We start from the raw sequence: 17,948 nt of genomic DNA, 5'->3' as shown, positions 1-17,948 counted from the left end.
CTCACTAGATTTGGGATCATGAGCAAGATAATTGATCTCTCTGAGCCTTTGTTTCGTTACCTGTAAAGCAGGAATAATTATACATGCCTCTTGTTGTTAGAATTGAATGAGGTAAAAAAAATGATAACCTTCTGCCATACTTATGACTTTACACTCTGCAGAAACCCCCACTTCTATTTTTTTAAGTGGGAAGAAGGTAAACTCTGTGAACTCTAGTCTATTGCTGTAACTAAGCAAGCTTTTAAATCATAGATTTAGAAGCATAATTTGAGAGCACTACTGAAGGAAATTATGGGTATAAGAAGCCAATCTTGTTTGCTAAGAGGTAGAACTGGTAGGCTGACTTAGTTTTCTTTATTGAAAATATTACCAGACAGGTAAATGGAACAAATGAGAATATATCTGGATTTATAAGGTAATTGAAAAAATATCCCATGAAATCCTTGTGGATCAGATGAAGAAAGTAGACTGGATATAATAATAGAATTGTAGAATTTACCAGCAGTTGAATGACTACACTACAGGATGTGAATAAATATAAATGGAGAGGAAAGTCTCTGTTAGAATATGCATTTTATTTCTATCTGCTTCTACATGTCTAGTAATTATTTGCCTAAGAGCATCATGGCTTTCTGATCAATTCCAAATATCATGATTTCAAGCTGGCTAGCTAATATACTAGGAAAAGAATTAGCTCCACTAAGCCCTTGACAGGTTCTAAAGATGGACTGCATCTACAAAAATGGAATTCGATAGAGCTAAATGAACAGTCTTATAAAATTACTATGAAATTCTCAACTAAAAATACAAATAATATTTTAAGAAGTCAAGACTAATAGCAAATACAAAAAATAATTGGAATTTTAGTAGATTATAAATTCTGTGTTACAACAGAGTGATATAGTTACCATGAACAAAAAAATCTACTTAATCTAAGATTGTATTAGTAATGTTATAGTGTTCAGAATAAAGGTAGTAAAAATTAGTAAGGAAATAGAAGACTTGACCAACAGTGTCAACTAATGAGACCTGGTTGACATTTTTATCTACCCAACGGCAGCAGCAGTTGTACATTCTTTTCAGGTGCACATGAACCATTCACCAAGAAGGACCATATTTTTGCCATAAAGCAAGTCTCAGTACATTTAAAAGCATTGAAATAAGATGAACTTTCTCTCTGGCTGCAATAAAATTAAAACAAATAATAATATATCTGAATAACATTACTGGGTATTTAATCAAAGGAAGTGAAATCAATGTATCAGAAGGATACTTGTGCCTCATGCTTATTGCAGCACTATCCATAATAGAAAAGATATGGAATTCATGTAAGCATCCATCAGTTGATGAATGGATTAAAAAATGTGGTATATACACAAAGTGGAATACTGTTCGGCCATAAAAAAAAAAAAAATGGAATCGTGTTATTTGCAGCAACATGGATGGAACTGGAGGACATTACATGAAATAAGCCAAGTACAGAAAGAGGAATATTACATGTTTTCACTCATATGTGGGAGCTCAGAAAGTTGATCTTTTGAAGGTAGAAAGTGAAATAATGAATACCAAATGTTGGGAAGAGTGTGTGAGTGAGAGGGAGACATGAAGAGAGGTTAGTTAATAAGTGTAAACATTCAGTTAGATAGAAGTTATAGCTTTTAATGTTCAATAGCAGAGAAGGGTGACTGTTGTTAGCAGCCATGTATTGTACATTTCAAAGGAGCTAGAAGAGAGGACTAGAAATGTTCCTAACACATAGTAATGATAAATGCTCAAGGTGATGAATACCCAAGATGCTCCCCTCGTAACATACTCTATGCATGTAACAAATATTCACATGTATTCTGCAAATAAGTAAAATATTATGTATCAATAAAACAAATACCTAAAAAATTTCCTGAAATTTGGAAATTAAATAACAATGTTCCATATAACCTATGGGTTAAAGAAAAAATATTTTGAACTATGTAAACAGGTTATCAAAATTTGTGGAACATGGTTACAGTAGTTATTAGGGAGGAGTTTATAATTTTAAATGCTTATATAAGAAAAAAGAAATCTAAAATCAATGAGTAAAATTTGACTTTAAGAAATTAAAGAAAAAAGAAGAGAAAATAAATCTAATGTATATAGAAAGAAGGAAATAGTAAAGGTAAGAGCTAAAATCAACAAAGTAGAAAATGTGTAAGTAATAGAAAAAAATCAGTGAAACTAAAGTCTGATCCTTTGAATTGATTTCTAAAAGTTGATGAACCTCTAACCAGACAAAGAGATAACAAGAAAATAAAAATGTAGACCAATAATTTTAATGAGTATAGACACAAATATCCTGAACAAATTTTGGCAAATCAAATCCAACACTATATCAAATGTATAATACATTACATGGACCAAGTAAGCTTTAACCCAAGAATGCAAGGCAAGTTTAATAAATAGTTCAATTAACTAACAGAAAAAATGAGAAAAACCGTATAATAATTTCAACTGATACAGAAAAACATTTGACAAAATTCAATAGTCACTCATGGTAAAATAAACAATTTCTAATGAACTATAAATAGAAGGAATTTCTCAATTAATGGAGTTTAATGAAACTTACAACTAACATCCTACTTAATGGTACAAGACTGATTGCTTTGGTTTATCATGAGCAACAAGGATGGGATACTAAATTTTAGCATTTGTATTCAATGTTGTACTGGGCATCCTATCCAGGATGGCAAGACAAATAAAAGAAGCAGAGCATGTAGAAAATCCTAAGGAAACTGAAAAAAACTACTAGAATGAATAAGTAAATTTAGCCATCTTGCAAAATGTGAGGGTACTGCACAAAAATCCACTGTATTTCTCCATACTAGCAATGAACAATTGGAGACAAGAACTCAAAATAATTCCATTTATGAAATACCAAAATAAAATGCTAAGGGATTCATTTTTAAAATTATGTATAATACTGCTATGTTGAAAGCTACAAAATATTGCTGAGAAGAATTAAAGAATACCTAAATTAATGGAGAGATATAACATGTTCGTAGATTAGAGGAATCAATATTGTTATGTCAATTCTCCTTAAATTGATCAATGGATTCAAGGCACTCTCAATTAGAAAAGTGAATTTTTATAACATTGACAAGCGAATTCTGAAATTTACATGGAAGATGAAAACCAAATAAAAACAAAAGCGGAAGAGTTAAACAAATTTTGAAAAAAAATAAAAACAGCACAACTGGAAGACTTATTACACCTAAGTTGGAGTCCTACTGTAAAGTTATAGTAATCAGAGCAGTATGGTTTTGGCATAGGAATAGAAATATAGATCAAATGAAAGGAATAATGAGTGAATCCTGAAATAGACTCACTCATCCATGGCCAATTGATTTTTGATAAAGGTATCCAGTTACTCAATGGGAAAAAAGATAATCTTCTCAACAAATGGTGACAAAACAACTGGATATCCATGTGGACAATAATGAACTTCGGCCCTTACTTCATACCATACACAAAAGTTGACATCAAATAGATCGTAGACCTAAATATAACAGCTAAAAGTATAAACTTCTATAAGAAGCCATAGAAAACCTTCATGACCTTGGGGTAAGCAAAGATTGCTTATGTAAAACCTAACAAGTATAGCCACACACAAAAAAAAAAAAACCACACTTGGTAAATTGGACTTCATCAAAATTAAAAACTGCTGTTTGAAAGACACTATTAAGAAATTGAAAGACAAGAAACAGACTGGAAGTGTATATTTGTTATCTATCTATCTATCTATCTATCTATCTATCTATCTATCTATCTATATGACAAATGCCTGGTATATAAAGAACTACAACTCAATAAGAAGAATCCAAAGACTTGATTAAAAATTGGGCAATAAATTCAGACACTTTATCAAAGAACAGCTGGCATGAGAGCACATGAAAAGCTGGTAAACATCTTTTATTGTCACTATCATTAGTCATTAGGGAAATGCAAATTAAAATCACGATGTGATACCACTGTATACTCACTAGAATGGTAAAAATAAGAAGACAGAAACTACCCAGTTTTGATGAAGATGTGAAGCAATTCTATCTTGCTGGTGAGAATGTAAAATGTTTTCCACTTTGGAAAGCAGTTCATCTCTATATATAGTTAAACACACAGTTACTGTATTAATAATTTTACTCCTGTAAGATAAGAAAAATAATAATGTACGTCCACAAAAGGACTTGTTCAAGATTGTTCCTAGCAGCTTTATTCATAATAACCGCATATTGAAAACATCCCCAATGTCCATCATTTGGTAAACTGGTAAACAAATTGTGGTATATCCATACAATGGAATACTACTCAGCAGTAAAAAGGAACAAACATCAGATACAGGCACAACAGTAATGAGTTTCAAAAACATTGTGTGGAGTGAAGGAAGTCAGACACAAAGGAATATGTAAGTGATTCCGTTCATATGAAATGTTAGAAAAGACAAATCTAATCTGTAGTTACAGAAAACAGCTAAGCGGGCCAAATATGGGGTGGGATAGAGGTTGACTTTAAAGGGGTGCAAGATAACCCTCTGGGGTGATGGAATTGTTCATTATCTTGATTGAAGCAGTGGTTACATGTGTGTACATTATTCAAAACTCATGAAGCTGTACAATTAATATGAGTGTAATGTATTGAATGTAACTTATGCCCCAATAAAGTTGATTTAAAAATTAAAAGGAAAGTGGGGCAAACAAGTTTCATAAAGCAAAATGTCTTTGGGTAATAAGTGGCATGAACTAACGTAACGGCCAATTTCCTTAGAAAACAGCCATATGGATTAATCACCTCTAGAATTATTTGTGCCTGTGCTGCCCAGATCAAAGTTCCAATTCCTGGCAGAGAGGGTCTGAGGGGCTTAGCTTAGGTCAGGTGCTCTCTTTTGGACAGGGAAAAGGTGGACCATCCGGACTGAACTTCCCGCCCAGACTGCTGTCCTTGTGGCAGGGGTGGTATCTCAAAGATAAATGGAGGTACTGTTACCAGAGAAGGGGCAATGATGACTGCTAAACAAACAAACAAACACCAAAATAGTCTTTCCCTGCGTGTTTCCAGGGTGAGTAAAGAGGATGGCGAGGGGCTTCAAACATATCTATGTTCATTCATTCCATTCATTTATTCACTCAAACATAATATGGAGTCTGTACTATTTTCCAGGAGGGTTATTGAGTAGGGACGCGAATGCTCTTGAAGTCTCTCTAAAAAGAAAGAGTTCTTATTAATGGGAGGAAGAGAAGCCTGGTAGGAGACGATTATCTGGAGTGGTTATGGGGCACAAGCCTGTTTTTGTTTTTTGTGGGGAGAGGGGAATAGAATTCAACGACATAAGAAAGAACTTTGCAGCAATCAGATTTGTATCTTTCGGGGTCCTGTAAAAGCTGGAAAACTCTTTAGTCTGGACGAGGAAGATGGACAGAGAAGCAGATTCCAGAATTCACGTCCTGTCCAACCCACAAATGGAAGAGCCCGTTCATGGTTTGAACATTCCATCACTGGGCCTCCCGGAGCCTCCTCGGCGAGTCGGCAGAGGGAGCCATTCCCCAATAAATCGCCGCGCGAGGCCTCGGAGGACCTGGGGGGATTTTCCTGCGCGTCCCGGGAGTTTTCTCTCCGCCCCGCCTTGGTAAAGCAGATTATCCCACCCTCCACCCTCTGCCTTCACCTCCCCGCTTCACCTTTCCATGTACTTTGCTGCCGCATCACATTCTCTGGCACGGCTTAATCACCATCCTTTCTAGGTCCCACGTTTGCGCTTTCTCCCCTGACACCACTGAGGACCCGCCGTCCGATCCAGTTGGCCACTCGGGCGCGGCCACCGTCCCACAAATCCTTACAGAGGGTCTAGAACACCTCCCAGGGACTTTGACTAGGGACTCGCACCCAACGTGGATTGGGAATCAGGCGGGCACTCACTCTGACACCTCTTCGGTCACCCCCTGCGGTGACCCCAACATTTGCTAACTTCGGGTCCAGGCCTTTGGCCAGGTCACCCACCAGGCTGTGGAAGCCGCTCAGGCAGGGGCGACTCACGATCGAGGTGCAGGAGTCGGGCCGGGAAGATCCTGCGTGTTGCGCTAGAGACTGAGCGCGGCGCCAAGCGACAACCCCCCAGCGGCCACTGCCCCGGCAGCAGCAGCTGCAGCAGCGGCAACTGCTCGAATCCCGGCCCCGGCTCGGGTTACCCCTCCGCCCCCCCACCCCCAGCATCTCGGGCCAGACAGAGAAAACCTTGTTCAAGTTTGCAGCAAGTACTTTCCCCGTGCGCAAAACTGGGGGACTGGGAACGCACTGAGACGTTCCTCTTTCCCGCCTCTCCACCTTTGCGCCTGAAAGAAGACTCCCAAAGATCGCTTTCTTCTGGGACACTGCTTGGACGCTAACCGCGCTGATTGGAACAGATTTTGTGTCTTGGCTGGCTTTGGGTGAAGACCGGGGAGAGAAGGTTGCGCTGCGATTCTCAAGATCTCTGGACTTGGGTAAGAGTTGGGCAAACTCAACCCGGGCGGCCGCTGGACCTTGGCTGGACGCCGGAAGGCTTCTCATGGGCGGGGGGCACATTTTCCTTAGCCAGGGTACCGGGGTGCGACGTGAGGTGGGGCGAGATGGGCTCAGTCTGCGTTTTTCATGGGCTTCTCAAGGGTTTATTGTTTGCATTTGGTTTTGTTACATGGGATTGTGTAGGAAAATCTTGGAGTATTTTTGATGGAGAGACATCCTCATTACGCATTTTATTTTGCATAATTCCTGCTCGTGTATTGCCTTGCCTGTGTTTGTTTCCTTTTGCCGAGGGATATAGCTGGTTGTAGGGAGATTTGTGGGGAATCGGACTGAGGTTGAAAGGCAGTTTCAGCTGGGCCCTTTTTTCCAGGTCAGTTGAACTTCCTCTCTGGGATCTTCACTCTTTTCTAAACTTCTCTTTCTCCAGTCCTTGGTATTCAGATTGTGCAGATAACGCTCTAGGCTGACGGGATGCTCCCCCTTCCTGAGTTCTAAACGATCAGTAGGGGTGTGAGGTTGCAGTCTTAGACCAAACGGGCCTTGTCAGTATGCTTGGCTCCTTAGGGAGTGCTGGGAGGGACGGTTTTTCAAGTGATAGTTAAGAAAGATAAATCCGGTGTTACCTTTTTCTTTTAAATTCCTTTGTTAGAGGACTTTTACGCCTGGTTTAGGGAAGTGTTTTGTCCTCATTTTTCGTTCTGGAAGTATTTTCCTTAGTGACACTACTGAGTAAATGAATGATGGCAATATCTTGCTGCTTCTTCAGAAAATATGCTCGTGCAAGGATCCACATTCTTTAGGAGAAAGTCGAAGCTGGAGATTTTATTAGCCAAAATTAGCCATTATTATTGTTCTTAGTCAGTGATAACCAGGCTGTGCCAAGGCAGAAGAGAATGACATTTCTTCTTGGTTCTTGCCTTACTCCTTTATATCCTGGGACTCCCTTTGTGTATAGGTTTCCCAAATAAAAATGCTTCATTCCTTACGGACAAAAAGACTGCGGCCAACTTATATTATCCAGAAATGTCGTCTTCCTAACATGAGTGCTCCAAGAGGTCAGCTTGCAGGGAACTTTTAATTTTACCACTGAGAGGTCAAAGAGTTCAGTTGGTAAACTCTGGGCACCCGCCAGCCTGGGTTCAGCTCACAACTCTGCCACTTTCCAGTTGTGTGATTTTTGGGGTAAGTTACTTAACCTGTTTATCCACATATGTAAAATCAAAATGATAATGATAACACTTATATCAGAGGACTGTTAAAGGGATTAAATAAGTTAATGCATGTGAAGGACTAACAAGCCTGACACATAGTAGGCACGAATTAGCTATTATTATTATTGTATAGCTAGCATTAACTATTGTTGTATCCCTCTAGTATAGCTTCTATTAGCTGTCAGTAAGTGTTAGCTATTATTCCCATTTGGATGGACTTTGAAGGCTGTGCTCATCTGTAAGCTTCACTACCACCTATTGTCAAACTTAGCTCAGACATCATCTTTGTATTGCTCTTTTGTTGTGGCAGTTTCGATAGGAAAAATAAAGGTGCATGTGGCAGAGCTGAAATTTATAGGGTGGTGGGTCATGGATACTTGGAACAGGTGAGGAGGTGGGAATTCTACACTCAGTTCACAGCCTGTATACCTCCTTGGAAATCCTTTGCATTAATATACTTTCTTTAACCTATTTTTTAGAGGTCACTTACTTGTTCAGTAAGTATTTATTAAACATCTATTACATGTCAAGCACTGTTTTAGGTTTTATATTTTAAAAATGGCTATGTATGAGTATTGGCTTTATGTGCCTCCTGCCATTTCAAGTGTGTGACCTAGCCCTCTATAGATTAAATCCCAAGTATTTTTAGCCACACAATTTCCATACCCGTTGAAATGCACGTAAGAGCACATTAAAAGTGGATATCATTGAGAAATTGAACAAAATATTCCCTATGACCTCAAGCAGATTGCTTTTCTCCATTTAGGCATCAGTTTTATTATGTATAAACTTGTATTGAGAGGTGGGGAAAGAGTGGAATAATCTCCAGTGTTCCTTCTGGCTCCAAAATCCTTAAATTAGCTGCCTTACTTCATTGTTGGCTGTTTTTGAACCCCCTCTTTTCTCTTTTAACTTTTGTTTTAGGTACATAAATTATGTTACTTCCATCTTTGCATATTAATCAAAGTGAGTAATAACATCGATAATTAATGAAAAGGGAAAAGCATTCACCTCTGTCTGTATTTCACTAACTATTCTCAAACTTTGGTTTATACCAGAAGCATGAAGTGGGGAGATTTGTTAAAATATTAGAGTGAACTATGAGGAATTGTTGATATTTGACCATTTTTGACCTAAATAAATGACAATTTTGTATGGTTCAAACTATATAAACCTTAACCTCTTCTGCCTTGATTTAGATATAGTAAGTCTTCTGTGAGTTGTGAGAAGTCTGCATTTTTACAAGTTCCCCAGGTGATTCTAATGCAAAACCCAAGTCACATGCTCATTTAGCAGCAGTCAATTTACCTTCTTTGGGATTGTCTGCTTGGTCTAATAGCGTATTTCTAAAATGCAAATCTGATCATCTTACTCCCTTGTTTAAAAATCTTTGGCAGCTCTCTGGATGGTGAATGTCAGTGTTACCTGGGTGCATATTGAAAATATAGATTCCAGGGCTTCACCCCAGATGTAAGGGCCAGTAGTCTGCATTTTGAAATCTCCAAGTGAACCTGGTGGAGGTGACCTCAGATCACATTTGGAGAAACACTGACTTGTAAGTCTCACCTCCTTACCATGATGCACAAGACCACCTTTGCAGCACTTCTCAGGGTTATTTTCTGCTTCTCTAGTCCCCAGCTCTCCAGCCCGCACTGATCTTGATCTTGTTACTGTCTCAAGAATACGTTGTGCACTCTCACTCTTCCATGACCCAGCTGTGTGTGCTGTTCCTTCCGCTGACAATGCCTTTGACCCTCTTTCCTGTCTAACCAACTACTTACCACCCATTCATCATTTAAGACACTATTCAAATCCCTTTGAAGACTTTCCCTCTGAAGCTTCTCTCAATTCTCTCATAAACTTAGCGATATCTCATGTGAGTTCCCATTCTTGTGGATAGCTTTAATATAGCATCTATCGCATTGTATCAACCATGTTTATTACCTGAATGTTTATCCTGAACGGATTGGTGAGTTCATCATTCCTTATTGTAAGCTCTTATACAAGTGACTGGCCCATTACATAGTTATGTAATAAATGCCTAAAGAATGTTGGAGAAAAGTAAATGGATGAATGATAGATAGTCAACATTTTCTTAGCACATTTTGTTAGCACATAAAGTGGTTGGGACAGTATTGTATACATATGAAGGGTGTGGAAAAGCCAGTTGGGAATTTCCAATTTGGCTGGACATAGCCTAGGGAGTTAATAACTTCGAGTGGGGTTGGGCATGGTGGCTCACGACTGTAATCCCAACACTTTGTGAGGCTGAGGTGGGAAGAGTACTTGAGGCCAGGGGTCCTAGACCAGCTTGACCAACATGGCAACACCCTGTCTCTACTAAAAATACCAAAATTAGCTGGGAGTGGTAGCACATGTCTGTAATCCCAACTCCTTGGGAGGCTGAGGCACAAGAATCACTTGAGCTTGGGAGGCAGAGGTTGCAGTGAGCTGTGATCATGACACTGCACTCCAGTCTGGGTGACAGAGTGAGACTCTGTCTCAAATAATAATAATAATTAATAACTTGGAATGGAAAAGGACAAGACAAAATATCCAAGGAGGACTTATGAAACACCAAATGTCACTGAATTAATGTTACATGTTGAATGTTATTGCAGGACGTATAATGAAGAACGGAGCTTATCCTTTGGGATGGTTTTGGTTTGGTTTTTGGAATGACAGTGTCAGAGCACTGGAATGGAAGTGCCAATGCCAATAAAAATAACCAACTTTGCTCTGTGCTTTTCCATTTATAAAACACTTCTGCCTCTGTTTTTGATTAGAAACATGGTGACTGGTTGAATACTGTCTTTCCTTCTTTCCTGAAAGGACACATTCCTGAAAATAGGTCTGAAGATTGTATAAAAGCCTACATATTATAAGGGATTCTGGCCCTAGAGAGCCAAATATATTATGAAATCTCTAATTATGCCTTACTATTTAGACACAGCTTTCAGTGTATACTCCTTTTTCTAGTTTTTCTTTCTTTAAACTTTCCACAATTTTGGTTATTTTCTCCTCATTTCAACAACAGTTGATCAGTTCAAGTTCAATAAATGTCTGATTCAGATGAAAAGATTTGCCATTTTTGGCATATCTAATAACTTCTACCTTTGTCTTACTTGAGTTTATGAGACAAACACTTCTCATAATTACTATTAGGCTTTTAATTTTCCCATTTCCCATTCACTTTTTTGTAATAATGAAAATATGCAATAACATTTGAATAAGTGTATGAATAATTCTCCGGGTAATGACAAGGATGGTGATTCTGCAAAAATTGAACTATTGGCTTATGGGCAGCTGCACCATAAAATAAAAACAAAAAAAGTTCATTCATTGGCTGGCATCTGAGTGTCAACACAGGGCAGGGAGGTAGTAGCATCAATAGATGTAGTACAAATATCCACATTGATGGACTTCAAATGAAGCAATATTGAGGACTGCCTATGCTCTCAGTTTCTAAAGGGTGTGTATCCAGTATCTGGTTTCAATAGTTTAGTTTTAAGAATTAATGTAAGATTCGCTGGGTTCTGTTGATTTGTCTTCTTTTAAAATTTTGTTTCTGAAATGAACTTTTTCTAGTTTAATATAAGCCTGTATCATTTTCTGCCAACCTTTGGAAGTCTTTTAACTGGTCTCCTAATCTCTTTATTCAGTTATTCATTCATTCTTCGTGTCTGAATGTCCTGAAATTTTTAATTTATCTTTTGTCTCTCTTTACCATTTTAGATTATTGTTCACCATGATCATTCTAACTCTTTTTAATTATAGTTATTGCAGAGGACTAATTTAGAGCATTGAATAAAAGAATTTCTCATACTATGAGGGAAAAAAGAAGGTACAAACCAATGTTATTTTACTTTACAGAACTTTATTTGTGGAACAGCAAGGCACTGTGTGGATGTTATTTGATAATGCAAACTGTGGCATTAGCCAATCTGGAAAGTGTGAATGTGATAATACATCCTGTTATGGTTGTTCATTTTTAGCAATTTCCTCTCATTTCATTTCTAGTAATTTATACTCCTAGATAAAGAAACTATGTACGGCATTTAACCACCTCAATTTCCTACTCAGAGGGCAATAAATTGTACCCCTTCCCACTTCTAAGACAAAGAAAACAGTATTTCAGTATGGAAAACTTCATCTTGATAGGTACATGTGCAGGATATTAGCATCTGTTAAAAACATCTTATCTTTGGGAACATCCTAGAGGATGACTAAGTACCTTGTCATTAACGTCTCGTCTGACCCAGATGAGCTGTACAGATTTGGCTGGTTCTCAACGTAGCCACAGGTGGTGGTTCCCAAGATGGATCTTTTGAATACCTTCTGCTGAAGAATTTTGTCTTTTCTTAAGAAATAATTTTTTGATGGCAAATTGAAAACCAAATCACACAAATTTAACTTGTTCCTCACAGAGTGAAATAGAACTATGAAATTTTTGCTTGGTAGCACAGAAGACTAATCCTACAATCAAAACAAAAAAATTTAAAGATCCACCCCTATTGACATCTTGAGAAAAGTACTTGAGTTTGGATGAAGAATTGATAAAAAGATGTGACTTGGTTCTTTAAAAAAGTAATAGGTTGGAGATTTACTTTTTGTTCCACTAGTTTTTTTTTTTTTTTGAAATGGAGTTTCATTCTTGTTGCCCAGGCTGGAGTGCAATGGCATAATCTCAGCTTACTGCAACCTCCGCCTCTGGGGTTCAAGCGATCCTCCTGCCTCAGCATCCCAAGTAGCTGGGATTACAGGTGCATGTCAACATACCTGACTAAGTTTTGCATTTTTAGTAGAGATGAGGTTTTACCATATTGGCCAGGCTGGTCTCGAACCCCTGACCTCAAGTGATCCGCCCGCCTCAGCCTCTCAAAGTACTGGAATTACAGGCATGAGCCACTGTACCTGGTCGTTTATCAGATATTTATTAGCAGTGTAGGGCATAGGGATAAATACCATGTGTAATTACTAAGAAGCTCTTGTCTTTAAGTAAAAAACAGATTTAAAAAGTACACGTTGCGTGCCAGTATAAAATATCTCATGTAACCCATTAATATATACATCTACTATGTACCCTCAACAATTAAAAAAAAAATACAACTAAGCAGGTAAGCCTGGGCATAGTAAGAGCCAAGTGGCAGTTTTGAGACCTGCCACAAGAGCTCACTGGAGGCTTCCTGGCAGTGTGGGACCTTGACGGAGAGATTTGAATGGATGGGGCATCTTAGGTGGGGGAATGGGCTCAGCAAACATGTGGTGGCAGGAATTTACAAGGCATCGTCAAGCAATAGTGACTAAACCATTCCACAGTAGTGGTGAGCTTACATTTGAGAATCATTTTTTATGATAGGCACTTACGGGACCTGCCCATCCCCATAGTACTGTCTGCGTTAAAGGAACCCTTCCCATCATACTGCAGTTATTTTATAGAAACTAGATGAGATTAGGGAGACCTACTGGGATTCAAGTAAAAGTTGGCTAGAAATCTTCCTCCCTATTCCATGAGAAGGTGTAAAATGAGAAAACTGTTCTTCCTTTCAACCACTATGGGATTCTTGGGGCCAGAGACGGAGACAGGGCTCATATTTCTTCTAGTGTCACCTGGATCTGAATTCATATTTTCCCTTGAAAAGTTTAAAGATGATCCGAAACCACCCACCCAACCACGAATAACCTTCACTTCATAAAATGCCACCAAATGTGTGACTTGAGTAGTAGAATTTTAAGGTTTGGGACTATGGAAAGAGTTCATATCTTAACACTTAAAACTAAACATGAAACATCCTTGCTTTCTAACAGTTCATCTACCATTGCCACTTTCTTACCGCCCATCTTTTTCTGAAGGCTACCAACTCCATCAGGTGGCTTCAGCGCTGTCCTGCTGTCCCTGCATTCCTTCTCTCTTGCTCATTGATGACCCACCCCCACATTCCTATTGTCTTCTGAAGCCCTCATCATTCTCACCTGTCTTCTTCCCCCAACACTAAGATTTGACAGTATAAATGATTTGTCCTTCCAGTATCCTCCCTGCTTTCAGTTGGTTCCTTAAACAGATGTGCAAAATCAGACCATGAGTGAAGTTAGAAATGCTTGAGGCGTGTTTACCCTGTGCTCTAACTTTAGAGGCACGAGAATCACCTGCAGATACTGTCTCCTCCCTAGGTTTTGATTCAGTAGGTGCATAGTGGGGTCCCAGAATGTGTATTTTTAACAAGGTGTACTGGTGCAGGTGGCCCATATATGCATGATACTCCTTGTTAGACTTATAGTACCCCATTCAAAAGGCATGCCTTTTTTGTGTGTTTTTAAATTTTAGTGACTTGGCCAGAGGGGGTCACAGAGAATAGCGGGTCTGTGAGAACCCGTGCCTCTCCTCTCTACTTGAAGGGACAATGGCTGTAACACAACGCTGTTCATGTGACAGCCGGAGAAAGGGACCCATTGTTCAGGGGTTGGCTGATGTGCCATTCTGCTGCGGCCAGCCGTCCAACTGAGCTTGGTAGCCCCAAGGAAACAGACACACTTAAATCAGAGAGACAAAGAAAGGAGGTCAAGGCCTTCCACAGTTAAACTACTTGCAGCAATGTGTCAGAGGTAGGATTTGGGAAGGAAAAAAGTAATTCTGAGGAAGCATCATAAATCCTCTGGTTTTGGAGCTACAGACATGGCGTTGGGGGAACACAAGTCTGTCAGAAAGCCAGTGAATCTTTGGCCAAGGAAGAATTATTTTCTACTGCGTCACACTGATTGCAGAACTTATCTGATTGCAGGATTTTATTACTGATTTTAAAAATAAAAAAGGCTCCCTGAATCTCCAGGCTCATCAAAGGTACCTGATCTGAAAGCCTGCCTAAATCAAGGTCTATGACTTCAGAGAACAATTCTGTGTTCCTGGAAATGGTCACTGTGTATATGATATATTAATAATTCCCTTCCACATCGAGATAGCTGTTTTGAAGCTAAGAATTTTTTGAGTTTGAAATACAATGAGCACCATTAGAAAGTTATTGATAAGTTTGGACAGTTATGAGGCATGGGGACTCTTCAGATGCCATTTAGATACCCTCCCTCACCCCTAACTTTCAAATTGGATTCTAGCCCTGGAGGGAAAGGGTTGCAAACTTCCTGTAAAGATCTAATCCCGAGCCCAACAATTGCTTACATTCTTTGTGTCAGAAGAAGATTCAAATTCAAGGTCACAGCCTTTGCAAAGGTCGCAGACTTTTTCCACAGGATTGTTCTTTTAGCCTGATTACTCCCTTTATGAAAAAGTATGTCATTCATTCAGCCTTTGCCTCTGGGTTTCTTTCAAAGGGAGACTTAGTTCCTAGTTCCTGTGGATACTCCTAGGTGGCTTTTCTTTTCTTTTTTTTCTTTTTTTTTTTTTTAAGTTAGGCACAGAATACAGACACGAATGAGGCAGAACAGGGAAAGCCTTTTCTGGATGTGATGGGTTCTGGAGAGCCCATTTACACCAAGTGTTAGGCAGCTGGTGTTCACTGGCCAGTAGGAATCCTTTTGTCTCTGAGATAAGAGGTTTGTATCCAGGAGAGGGCAATATGTGATTTGCTTGAGGTCACTTAGAGCTCCTAGTAATTAAGTCTGTCATTGTACCTTGATTATAGATTATCATTGCAAATCCATTAAAGAAGGAGGAGCAAGTGGATTTCAGAGAGGCAAGTGGCTTTATTTTCTTCATTATGTTTTCATTCCCCCCTGCCTTACATTTTGTTTCTTCTTTACTAAATGGTTTTGCCAATGATATAGATGACTTTGAAGTGGAGAATGGGAAGAGGAGACTTCGTGGGTGGCAAAAGGATTGTGCTAAACACTCTCCTGATTAGTTCATTAATTTTCAATTTGTTGCCATTAGGCCTGTTCATTTGGCTCCCCATTTGTGTGATATAGAGAGGCTTGCCCTCAGTGCTTCAAGGCCTGAATACCGTGCTATCCTTAAAGTTCTGTGTAGGTGCAGCACTTTTTTTTTTTGAGACGGAGTCTCGCTCTGTCACCCCGGCTGGAGTGCAGTGGCCGGATCTCAGCTCACTGCAAGCTCCGCCTCCCGGGTTTACCGCCATTCTCCTGCCTCAGCTTCCCGAGTAGCTGGGACTACAGGTGCCCGCCACCTCGCCCGGCTAGTTTTTTGTATTTTTTAGTAGAGACGGGGTTTCACTGTGTTAGCCAGGATGGTCTCGATCTCCTGACCTCGTGATCCGCCCGTCTCGGCCTCCCAAAGTGCTGGGATTACAGGCTTGAGCCACCGCGCCCGGCCAGGTGCAGCACTTTTTGAAAAAAATAGGAAAGTTAAATGGTCCCTTTTATTGTTTTTGTTTGTGTCCCAAGTAGTACATATAATACTAAATGATTTTGTAGGCATAGGATGCTTAATGGGACTTAGTTTTGTGTCAGAATAAGGGCCTTGCCCAACAAGGACTTCTGGGATGCTGATATTACATTTAATCTGAGTACTGGTTGTATGTGTATATTCAGTTTGTGAAAACTTATTGACCTGTTCAATTTTGATTTATGGCTTTTCTTTCTGTCTGCATTTTACACTTCAATAAAAAATTCAAAAATTAAAACTTCATGTTTAATGTAGAATTAAGAATCTATCATGATGGAAAACTGGAAACGCTCACATAATTTGAATCCTGGTGCAGCTGGGAGGGCTTAGAGCTTTAAATATCCATCAATTCACCCTTAGTTCTATAGCCAGAGAGCTGTGTGTCAGAACGCAATGCATTAGCACCATCATAGGTGATTGCTTTACTTCTGTAGGCAGCGAATCCAGTGCCTAAGAGATCAATAGTGTTAGCAGAGCCCCACTCTTTAGAATCTAAAACAAATGCACCCCTCTGAGTTGGCCAAGTAGCAAATCTTTTCATTCCCACTTTCTATCCTCCTCCCATTCATTTTAATCTGTCAGGAGAAATCAGAAGAAGACCCTACAGATTATGGATGTTTTTCTGAACCTTTGGATGACATCTCTTTTGTAGTCTAATAGTAGAATGCTTTGTTTCCCTCCAATTTCTGTAACTGGGATGAGTTGATATGAGGGGTGAAGTCTTTGGCTTATCTCCCTCACTCATTTCCACTGACACTTCCTGACTCCTCAGTGAGCCACAGGAGCAATACCTGCAAGCCCATGCTTCCAGTCCCAGAACAACCTGTTGTCCTTTTTCTCTTGAGAAGACCCTTGGCATCCATGTACCATCCATCCAATGTGGCACTGCATACATTACACCAAAGTGAGTCATGAGTCATTGTACTGATAGAACATTCCAGCTTGCTTTTATAATAGGGAGCTGGTAGACTCAAATGGAGAAAATAGGAGCTTTTTTTTTTTTTTTTTTTTTTCCGAAAGAAAGTTTGGGCCCTTCGCTTTGAAATGGGTGCAGCACATCTATGAGAGGTCTGAGTACTCAATGTGTACCCTTCATTTTGGCCGTTGGACTTACAAGTGGGATGTTGATTTACACAAACTCATGTGATTAAAGTTGTGGGTTAGCTTCCTCTCCGAGAAAAGACCAAATGGCGGATGACGCCGGTGCAGTGCCCGGAGGCCCTGGTGGCCCTGGGATGGGGAACCGTGGTGGCTTCCGCGGAGGTTTCGGCAATGGCATCCGGGGCGGGGCCGGGGCCAAGGTCGCAGAGCTCGCAGAGACAACGCCGAGGATAAGGAGTGGATGCCCGTCACAAAGCTGGGTCGCTTGGTCAAGGACATGAAGATCAAGTCCCTGGAGGAGATCTACCTCTTCTCCCTGCCCATTAAGGAATCTGAGATCATTGGCTTTTCTTGGGGCCTCTCTCAAAGACGAGGTTTTGAAGATTATGCCGGTGCAGAAGCAGACCCGTGCTGGCCAGCGCACCAGGTTCAAGGCATTTGTTGCTATTGGGGACTATAATGGCCACGTCGGCCTGGGGTTAAGTGCTCCAGGGAGGTGGCCACCGCCATCCATCCGTGGGGCCATCATCCTGGTCAAACTCTCTATTGTCCCCGTGTGCAGAGGCTACTGGGGGAACAAGATCGGCAAGCCCCACACCATCTCTTGCAAGGTGACAGGCAGCTGTGGCTCTGTGCTGGTGCGCCTCATCCCTGCACCCAGGGGCACTGGCATCGTCTCAGCGCCTGTGCCCAAGAAGCTGCTCATGATGGCTGGTATCGATGACTGCTACACCTCAGCCCGGGGCTGCACTGCCACC

At 40.1% G+C, this 17,948-nt stretch overlaps 1 pseudogene; it reads left to right on the top strand.

Annotated features, from left to right (window-relative positions):
* The first annotated feature begins 17,276 nt into the window (after positions 1 to 17,276).
* LOC108521264 (40S ribosomal protein S2 pseudogene) lies at positions 17,277 to 17,948 on the top strand (annotated as a pseudogene).

Source organism: Rhinopithecus bieti, unplaced genomic scaffold (assembly GCF_001698545.2).
Source record: "Rhinopithecus bieti isolate Rb0 unplaced genomic scaffold, ASM169854v2 scaffold_58409, whole genome shotgun sequence".
NCBI lineage: Eukaryota > Metazoa > Chordata > Mammalia > Primates > Cercopithecidae > Rhinopithecus > Rhinopithecus bieti.
Note: the sequence above shows the minus strand (reverse complement) of the source record. Positions and strands in the feature narration are given on the sequence as shown.